The following is an 11,157-nucleotide window of genomic DNA, read 5'->3' as shown; positions in this document are numbered from 1 at the left end:
CAGGAGGTGGCAGTGGCTACATTTCCCCCCCCTTCTGACAACACTGTTAACAAGCCAGGGCTTGGGGGAGGGAGATCTCCACCTCCCCCCCTCGCACCCCCTCCCACCCAGCCCCCAAAAGCCTTTCCTAGCTAAGGAACCCCACGCGGCTGCTGGATCCCTCAATTCTTGGGGGCTGGTGGTGGTGGTGGTACCTAGTCCGCTTGCTACATCGCAGCGCTTCCTATCCCAAAACTTCCCCAGTGCACTGCAGTACCTGCTTGTGCGCAAATGCGCAAATGCGCATTTCCACATCTGGGAAGTACATGGCTTTGATTGGTTCAGTTTCCCGGGCTTTTCCAAGCACATTCGCACACATGCGCACAAGTGAAAATCCATTATTGGATGGTAATGACGGAAGGGGTACTGGGACACGCCCAAGGTCCACCCATGGACCGCCTATATCTCTATAAACTGCGGTATTGCATCCAAGCCCCTAATGTTGCAGCGGATTATTACCAGTTTAAAAAAGCAAATCGCATTTTTCACGGTAATGCCAAAGAGGATTTAACCGCACAAAAATGTGCAAAAGCGCATATGGACAACCAAAAAATAATGAATACACAAAGGGATCATGTCACACATTATACAGTCATCTGGATGAGCCCTATAGATAGATCTCAAGCAACAAACTATGAAGATTGAAGCAAATAGTTGAACCACCACCACCCTTTCACAATATTTACTACTTTTGGATCCCACTCTTCCTCCAATGAGCTCAGGGCAGAGATCCCATTCTGAGCTGTACAACAATCCAGCAAAGTAGGTTGAGAGGCTGGGGAAGGCCTGTAGCTCAGTGGGAGAGCATCTGCCTTTCATGCAGAATGTCTCAGGTTCGAACCCCAATGGCATCTCCAGAAAGGGCTGGGAGAGAAACCCTGGACAGCCGCTGCCAGTCAGTGTAGGCAATACTCAAAAAAAAAACTCAGATACTTTATTGCAAGGCCATAGGCCAGCGCAGATATACACAAATATACAGATTCAATACATTAAATATACAAATATAAATGTAGAAAGAAGAAAAAGGAAAGTTGGGATAAAAAATAATTTTAAAATTATTCACAAACAACAAGAACGATCAATAGATTAAAAAAACCATGTTCTCAAGTAGTCCTTTGTTATCTTTATTTATAATTAGCCTTAGTTTATTATTTGGAAGATAGTTCTGTAATAAATTTGGCTCTCAGTTTCTGGGCTGTTAGAGCAAATAGAGCTACCTTACGCGTTACTTGAAGGTTTTGATCTGACATTAAAAAAACTACTTTTTCGTCATCCGTAATCAACCTATCTGCAACCAACCATTCCTGCAGGAGGTGAAGCCTGAGGTCTTGATATATTGGGCAGTAGAGCAAAATGTGCAAGAGGTCCTCCTCCTCATTATTATCACAAGCACATTTTCTCAGGTTCTTGGGGATATTTGTTATTCTGCCCAATCTGCCAGCGTTTGGAAGTGTAAAAAAATGAATTGCAGTAAACGCGTGTCTTAGGTTAACGCGAAGTGGCTGTAAAAGATATTGGGAACAGATAGAATCAGTTTTGAATCTCCAATACCATGGAGCTACATGGGAGTTGAGTAGGGTAAGTCTATCTAAGTATTTAGAATGATTAAAAATCACCTCACGAAGCCTCTTGTTTGTATCTATAGTATAAAATTGATGAGTAGTTAAATGATATCTGTGCAGCAGTTCTATTTTACAACCCCAAATTTTGTGTGAAAAAGGGTGACAGATACAACATTTTAATAGATCTTTGCCTTGCATAGAGGTAAAAGTTCTCACAAATCTTAAAAGAGCTAAATGTATATGGGCGCTAATTGGAGGGATACCAGTCTCCGCCCGGAGCATAGCTGCAGACGTTCCAGGTGGCAGGAAAAGTAGGCGCCTTAGAAAATTTGTCTGAATAGTCTCTAGGGTTAGAATTGTTGCAGCTTCCCAACCCCAGACCGGTGCACCGTATATTACATGCGAAATTACTTTGGCCTCAAATATCTTTAGGGCTGGCATGATCAAATTGCCCCCTACGGATCGATACAATTTTAGGATTGCCCCAACATTTTTTGTTGCTAATTGTTTTATTAAATGGATATGAGATTTCCAAGAAAGGGTATCTGAAAAGGTCACACCCAAATATTTGAATGTTCGGCATTGTTCTAGTTTATGATTTTCCAATGACCATTGATGGTTCGCTGGTCTTTTACCAAAGGTCATGATTTTTGTTTTCTCATAGTTTATATTCAGCCTGTCTGTTTTGCAGAGTACGTATAGTCTTTTCAACATCTTTCTTAGGCCAATAGGGGCTAAGGAAAGTAAGACCATATCGTCAGCATAAAATAATGCTGATACCTTCCTTAGTCCGATGGAAGGGGGAAAGTATTGCTTGTCTGAGAGATCTAGGATTATTTTATTTACAAACAGGTTAAATAGAAGGGGAGCTAGTGGACAGCCCTGCTTGACTCCTCTCTCTGTATCGAGGGAGTCATATTTCCCTGAATGTTTACCCTAACCTGCGCCTTGGTATCAGTGTATAGAGCCCTTATGAGAAGTAATAGCCGTCGATCAACTCCCATGTTGTATAACTTGGACCATAGAATATTTCTGTCCACTGAATCGAATGCTGCGGCCAGATCAACAAAGGCCGCATAAAGATGTCTTACAGGACCCATTATATTCATTTTTGCCAAGAAATATAAAGTAAGGCAATGATCTGTCGCAGAGGAACCTTTTTTAAAGCCGATTTGTTCAGGGGATATAAGCTGATTTACATCTGCCCAATGTTCTAACTTCTGGAAGAGAAATTTGCTATATAGCTTAGCTGTCACATCTATTAAACTAATGGGACAATAGTTGGTCGGGTCAAAGGGATCTTTTTTTTATATATTGGAACGATGATACTGGATCTCCATCCATCTGGAATGACACCGGTATTATTGATTTTGGTGAATAAACGTGCCAATAAAGGGGCCCACCAGTCAGAGAAGTGTTTAAAGATTTCAGGGGGTAAGAAATCTTCCCCCGGAGCTTTCCCAAATTTCAACGATTGAATTAATAATGTGATCTCATCAACAGAGACTGTTTGTCATTTTCCAATCTTAAATTCAGTTCACATTTTTGCAGAAATCTGTGATTTTGTTTAAAATCCGAATGAAAATTCTCCTGTATATTAGTGCAAATTCCTCCTAATAAACCCATTTTTGTAGGTATTGGCTAAGCGACACATTTCTGCAAGCCATTTCTCATATCATGCATTTTTGCATGTTAGTTTCACTCATATATTCATCTTTATGCACACTTTCCCCTAAAATATGCATTTTTGTGAACACTGTTTGGTTGGCAAACTGCATCGCAAACTTCGAATAAGTGCAAATTGTGAAGAATGGCTGTGTTCCAGCTCTTGTGTTGTTTCAGAAAGTGAATTTTATAGATGTGGCTTGAAATGCAAACTGCATCAAAATTCTCGCCCATCCCTAGACTCAGCATAAGGCAGCTTTCTATGTATCTGTTTTCTGTGAGAGATAGAGGCAGCGACTAGCCCAGGCAGTTTCAGACACAGGATTTAGGGGGTGTTGGGCAAGAGGCCCTTAATCACACACACACACACCACTGTCCAAGTGGACCTATTTTCTCCTTGCCATTGTCACCACTGTCTGTTCCCTTGCTCTTTTCTTCACGGCCCAGTTTGAATAGGAAGAGGTTTTTCTCCCTCTCTCATAATATAAAAGATCACATCCCCTAAAAGATTGTCTCACCCCCTACATAGCCAACCAATCACTGTGCTCCGCAGAAGAGGGCATCCTACAGATGCAATCCTATCAGGAAGGCCATTCTGCAGGATGTTGCAATCGGGCCTTTAGCATGGAAGCACCGACCCTTTGGAACTCTCTCCCACTGCATATCAGACAGGCGCCTTCTCTATTGTCTTTCCTCTTTCAACAGGCCTTCTAAAACAATCGTTATCCCTGTTGATTTTATGTATCTGCTGCTGTCTTAATCTGTTTCTATATTTATACTTTAAAAAAATTGTTTGTATTTATTTATAAACGTATTTGTATACTGCTACTTCATTTACAAAAAAAATCAAAGCAGTTTCCAACAGATAAAAAGCATACAGTAAAAACCATTGCAATATACAATAAAAACAAAGGTTACTGCTGCAAAAAGACTATTTATTTATAAACCTATTTGCATATAATGCAGTTGCTTTAACTGATTTTATATATGCAGTTGTTTTATATATATTGTTACACTGTAAATTGCTTCAGGATGCCTCACGGGGAACGACTAATAAATAAAATTTATCATTGTTTTTATTGCTTTATTTTATTAATTAGATTTGTTAGTCACTTTTCTACACACATATACAGTTAATAAGCGACTTACAGTTAATAAAAAATAAAAATAAAAAAGTACAAGTACAAGATAAAAAAATGCATATTAAAAACAAAAGAGTACATAGGTGGTGGAGCCCTCCAAACGTCTTCCAAAGTTAAGAACCAAATGCCTGGGAGAAGAGAAATGGTTTTGCCTGGTGAGTAAAGATGGATAATGATGGCACCAGGGGCACCTCCCTGGGGAGAGCGTTCCACAAACGGGGAGCTACCACTGAGGAGGACTGTTTTCATGTGGCCTCTCGCTGCACCTCCTTCAGAGGGGGCACACAAAGAAGTGCCTCCGATGCCCAGCACAGGGTCTGAGTTGGTACACAGAGGGAGAGGTGGTCCTTGAGGTATGGGAGTCCGGAACCCTATAAGGCTTTATATGGTCCAAACCAGTACTTTGAATTGAGCCCGGAAACTAATTGGTAGCCAGTGCATTTGCACCAGACGCGGTGTTATGAGGTTAAACTGTCATGTCCCGGTGAGCAGTCTGGCTGCTGAATTCTGCACAAGCTGCAGTTTCCAAACTGTCTCCAAAGGCACCCCCACGTATAATGCATAATAATAATAATAATAATAATAATAATAACATTATTATTATTATTATTATTATGGCCATCCAATGAAGCTGAATGTTGAAAGATGCAGGGCAGTAAAAAAGAAAATACTTCTTCACATAGTGCATAGTTGAACTCTGGAATTTGCTCCCACAGGAGGCAGTGATGGCCACCAACTTGGATGGCTTTGAAAGAGGATTAGACAAATTCATGGAAGAGAAGGCTATCGATGGCTACTAGCCACAATGTCTGTGTCCTACCTCCATTGTCGGAGGCAGTGTGCTTCTGAATACCTGTGAAAAGGCCATCTACGGGGGGCTGTGCATGTTTGTGAAGTGGGAAACTTATTTCAACTCTCTGCTATCTCTGACTTTCCTCCCAAAACATCATCTCCGCCTGGGCCCCGGCACGGTTTAATGTCTCTGGTCCCCACCACCACCACCATTACGTTGTCTCCTCAAGCTCTCACTGCCAAAACTGCCTCTCCTCTTCTCCCCCAAGCCCCATTTGTTACTCAAGAAATAAGGAAGTCAGTTCCTCCATTCCCCCCACCCCACCCTTCTTACACTGAGGGATTAAAAGCCCTCATGACTGAAGCATTACGTGTTGGAAACAGTGGCTTTTCTATTCTTTAATACTAACACCCCCCTTTTCATTTTGGCCTTAGACATAGGCCTCTGTTCGCCCTTCAAAAAGCCCCCTCCTTATTCACAGGGTCTTGAATGAAGTGGCTCTCAATTAAAAGTTTCCCATTGACAACGCCTGAATGAGACCTTGCTGGGGAATTCATCCTGCTGAATGGGCCCAGGCCTTTGCAAAATCTGAACGGGCCAATACATTTCCCACAATATTTGTACATCATCCTTTGTGCCCATTTTTCCCTCTAGTGAACCAGAAACAGTTAACACATCCGCTCCCGGAGGGCTAAGCATGGAGGGTTTTTAAGAGGCCTCGGCCAGTCCCGTGAGCCTGTCAGCAGAACCCCCCCCCCTGCCTTCCCTGCGCTGGCCTACATCCCCTACAGAAGGACTTTTAGCTAGTTCTTCTTAGGGCCAGACGATAATAGCCACCTGCTTATATTCATTCTTTGCAGAGGCCAAGCTTAAGTACAAATGCCCCTGGATGAATGGAGGGGCCAGGGGGAAGGAGAGAAGCAGAACGTCTCCACCATAAGACTTGTCTCATACTTTTTGCCCTAGACACACACACACATGCTTCGAAAGCTGGACCGGATTAAGCATGATCCCAAGTACTCTGCAGAGAGGGTCCATCCAAGTCAACGTGAGAGTCACTACTGGAGTTTCTTCATGTTCAACGCATTATTAGCTCACTCCTGCTACATAAGGCTCCTGTCATTGGTATATGTGTGTGAACATGCCCACAGGTCAGTGGTAGGTTCAATCCCCATCATCTCCAGTTAGACATCTTCCTGAGACCCTAGAGACCTGATGTTGCTCAGAGCAGGCAACACTGGGCTAGATAGACAGAAGAACAGAAGAAGAGCCTCCTAGATCAGGCCAGTAGCCCATCTAGTCCAGTGTCCTGTTCTCACGGTGGCCTATCAGAGCCCCAATGGGAAGCACACAAGCAGGATCTGAGTCCAACAGCAACTCTCTCCTCATTGGCAATTCCCAGCAATTAGTATTCAGAGGCATAACTGCCTCCAACAGTGGAGAAAAAACATAGTCACTGTGGCTAGTAGCCATAGTAGCCTTATCCTGCATGAATTTTTCCAATTCTCTTTGAAAGCCACCCAAGTTGGTGGCCATTATTGCCTCCTGTGGGAGCGAATTCCACAGTTTAACCATGTACTGGGTAAAGAAGTCCTTTCTTTTGTCTGTTCTGAATCTTCCAACATTCCGCTTCATTGGAAGTCCCTGACTTCCAGTGTGGTGGGAGAGGGAGAATCCGCTTTCTCCACGCCACGCATAATTTTATACACTTCTACCCTGTCACCTCTTACTTGCCTTTTCTCTAAAGAGCCCCACGTAGTTTGACCTGGTATGAAACACCTATGTGTCTCAAAGGCTTGTAGCACTCAGGTTCTGGACTCTTAGGCTGCACATACATGCCATACGTTTAAAGCACATGGTTTCACCCAACATATCCTGAGATCTGTAGTCACAGAGCTACAGTTCCCAGCACCCCTTAACAAAGTACAGTCTCCAGGATTCTTTGGGGGAAGTAGCCAGGTCCTTTAAATGTATGGTGTGCACGCAGCTTTAACCCCTGCCTCACTCCTGCTCTGTTTCTTCTGCAAGACAGGCAGGTTGAGCTTTGTGCGGTGGAGGCATCATTTTCAGCTGCAGTACCAGCATTGTCAGCTGACCCCAAGAGCCAATCCCTGCCCACCAGAACTTATAAAACCGTAGCCTCAGAACTTGCCCCTCAGTCCCAGCAACTTGCGGGTGGCATGAGGACACCAGTCCCCAACCATGGATGTTAACCCCTTCTGGCCAGAGCTTGGAAAAGTTACTTTTTTTGAACTACAACTCCCATCAGCCCAATCCAGTGGCCATGCTGGCTGGGGCTGATGGGAATTGTAGTTGAAAAAAAGTAACTTTTCCAAGCTCTGCTTCTGGCTCTGCTCTGGAACTCAAAACAACACTAGCAAATTCTGCAGATGCAGGACGGACAGAAGAAAGGACTTCTTCACACAGCGCAGAGTTCCGCTATGGGATTTGCTCCCACAAGGAGCAGCAATCGCCACCAACTTGGATGGCATTAAAAGAGGATTAGACAAATTCATGCGATGGGAAGGCTACCGGTGACTACCAGCTCTAATATGTTCTCCTTCCACTGTTGAAGGCAGTATATGCTGCTGAACACCAGCTGCTTGAAATCACAGGTGGGGAGAGTGCTGTGGCACTCTAGTCTTGCTTGTGGGCCTGAGATAATGCCTCTTGCTTGCCTGGATGGAGGATGGAGAGGGGTGTGTATTTGTGTGTGTGTATGTGTGTTGCATGGCTGGAATGTAGACTACAGTACAAAAAAAGAGCCACATTAATTGCTCCACCCACTTCTGCATCTGGCCCATCCCACCACTGGCATGTGACCCCCACAGAAGATTTCCCATGAGGGAATGCAGCCTACAGGCTGGAAAAGGTCCTCCCCCCCGCCTTTGAAGATGACCTCTCACTGTTTTGCTGTCCCAGTTTCAAAGATGGAAAACGTAATTGCTGATTCGTCCTTCGTAAAAGAAAAAAAAGTATCCCGAATGTCTGTTTGCCCACAAAGGCCACTGCATGCTTCCACTCTTGTTGTTCCCTTTCCATGGCGCTGTGAGGCCTCTCTCTTACGCCACTGAGTTATGCCCAGCTAAGGATTCCATAAACACCTTGGAGGTTCATCTCCTTTTGGGGGACAAAAGAGAGAAACATGTCCTGGCCAAAGAGAGGTTGTTTTTCCAAACCTCCGAGGTCAGGGCTGACATTTGTCGTCCTAAAATTGGACAGAAGGATGGGGACCCCCATCACTCACGGAGCCAAGTTTTGGCAGAGCACCCTTTTTTTGGACAAGACACAATAGGTTAGGTCCTGACCCCTGTTGTCGTTGCAATCTCAACCCCTTTCTTTCCTTTTTAAGGCGGACGACGGGAAAGTCTGTCAAAAGGCGGAGCCTGTGACCCACCCCGACCCATGGACAATAAAGTGGGTCAGTGACCCCAACACGGTATACATAGTTGCCTCTTTGTTTCCAGGTCATGCTAAAGTCCTCCGTGGGTGGGTAGGTGGGTGCTTCTGGACAGAGAAAAGGCAGCAGGGACACTCTCTTTAGAAAGGTTTAGCTTTTTGCTTCAGTCTCCTCTTGATAAAGACAAGGCGCGGTTTGCAAGGCATGCTAATGGGTGTCTTTGGAAGACTGTGCAGCATCTGGAAACCACATGAGAGAGAGAGAGAGAGAGAGAGAGAGAGAGAGAGAGAGAGAGAGAGAGAGAGAGAGAGAGAGGGAGGGAGGGAGGGAGGGAGGGAGGGAGGGAGGGAATGGACCAGGTTCAGGGATGGATGAACCTGTCAATTTCCTTTTTTCCTTTTTCCAGTCTTAAATTCAGTTGTCCACCTATCTATATCAGTCTGCAATTTTTTTTAACAAAAAGTCCTAATGAAAATTCACCAGCATTTTAAATGACAATTTCTCCAAATATTCTCATGCAATGCAACTTTGCATGATATTTTTGCAAGCAATTTCCCCTAATATATTTTTTGATATTATTTTCATGGATACATGCATTTTTATGCATACTTTCCACTAATATACACGTTTTTGGACACATTATTGCAGAAGTGCATCACAATATTCATAGAAGTGCGTGTTTCCAAAGATAGCTGAGTTTCATATTGTTTCTGGAGAAATTAGGTAGGTTAGCATTACAATTCTAACCAAACCAAATTTCTCCTCCATTCCTGTCCAGGATATAGCTGCTCAAATTGTGGAAGAATTTCATAGCAGTATCATTCCTTGGGCATTTCCAGACTGTTGCTATTTTGGGGTGGGATTCGAACACATCACTGGCAAATTCAGGTTACACAATTATAGCTGTTTGGGAGGTCTTACGGAACGAACCCACTTCCCCAAAAGATCAGACTTTTTGCAATAAGAAAAGCAACAGGAAAATGCACTGGAAAGTGAGGGATAATGCTTGCTGTGATGCAACGTCATCTAACCTCCCCACAGACAAATCAGAACAAATGCACATTAAATAACCAACGTCGTCTAATCTGTCACTGTCTAAGGGTTGACAGTGACAGAGAGGGAAATTGTGCCCTCTCTGCTCTACAGAGCCATCAGATGAAGAATGGGGAACCTCTAGATGTTTATTATTTATTTATTTATTTATTTATTTATTTATTTCATTAAACTTATAGACCGCCCCATAGCCGAAGCTGTCTGGGCGGTTAACAAGAACAAAAACAACATAAAAAACACAATAGCATATAACACATTAAAACGCAATTAAAATACAAAATATTAAATTAAAACAGTTCCAATACATACATACAAACATGATTAAGATGGTTAAAATGATTAAAATGCCTGGGCGAAAAGGAAAGTTTTAACCTGGCGCCGGAAAGATAGTAACGTTGGCGCCAGGCGTATCTGCTCTGGGAGGTTGTTCCACAATTCGGGGGCCGCCACTGAAAAGGCCCTTTTCTGTGTTGCTGCCCTCTGAGCTTCCCTATAAGTAGGGACTCGGAGGAGGGTTCATATCGGGAGAGGCGTTCCAACAGGTATTGTGGTCCTGTGCTGTGTAAGGCTTTGTAGGTTAAAACCAGCACTTTGAACCGGGCCTGGAAACATATAGGCAGCCAATGCAGGCAGGCCAGAACCGGTGTAATGTGGTCGGACCGTCTAGTCCCCGTTAACAATCTGGTTAAACTACAGTGTTGCAAAACTACAACTCCCATCAGCCCCAGCGAGCATGGTCCACGGCCAGGGATGATGGGAGTTGTTCTCCCCTTTGCTTCCCCAGTTTGTACATATGGTAGGAATATAGGAAGCTGCCTCATGCCAAGTCAGACCACTGGTCTATCTCGCTCAGAACTGCCTGCACTGACTGGCAGCGGCTCCCGGGGGTTTCAGATAAGGGACATTCCCAGCCCTACATGGGGATGCCGGGGATTGAACATGGGACCTTCTGCACATAGCGCAGATGCATTACCATTGAGCAATGCCCCTTCCAAAGGCCTCGCTGAGAACAGGTTGTGGGGCTCTGCCCTAGCAGGGAGACTCCTGGCTCAAAAGACACCCCCCTCCCTTGAGAGCGGCGTGGCTTCAAAGCCCTGCTCGGTGCCCTTAGATCGCATCATCGGGATCGAAACCCAGGGAGGGGGACCCCTTACGAGAGTCAGAACATAACACAGAGCTCCCTCTTCTTCCCCTAAATCTCCGCCTCTCCCTGGGCAGCCCCATAAGTCACTCCGGCAGCTGTGAAGAAACACAACTTTGCTAACATTCCTCCTGTCATAAACACACAATAGCACTGGCTCTCGAGAAGGGCAACCCCTCCCTTTCCTGCCTCTCCTGAGGTTGTTTTAAAAAAATAAAATAAAATAAGGGGTGGGTGGGTTGGAGATACAAAACAACACTCCAGTCCTCATTATGTTCCCTACACTGCCGTTTCCAGGGAAACGGACTCAGTTCAGGCATCCCTCCCTACATCCTGCTGTGGCCCTTGGCAAGAGACAGTAT

This window comes from Rhineura floridana, chromosome 18, assembly GCF_030035675.1.
Source record: "Rhineura floridana isolate rRhiFlo1 chromosome 18, rRhiFlo1.hap2, whole genome shotgun sequence".
Classification (NCBI taxonomy): domain Eukaryota; kingdom Metazoa; phylum Chordata; class Lepidosauria; order Squamata; family Rhineuridae; genus Rhineura; species Rhineura floridana.
This window is presented reverse-complemented; position numbering follows the sequence as displayed.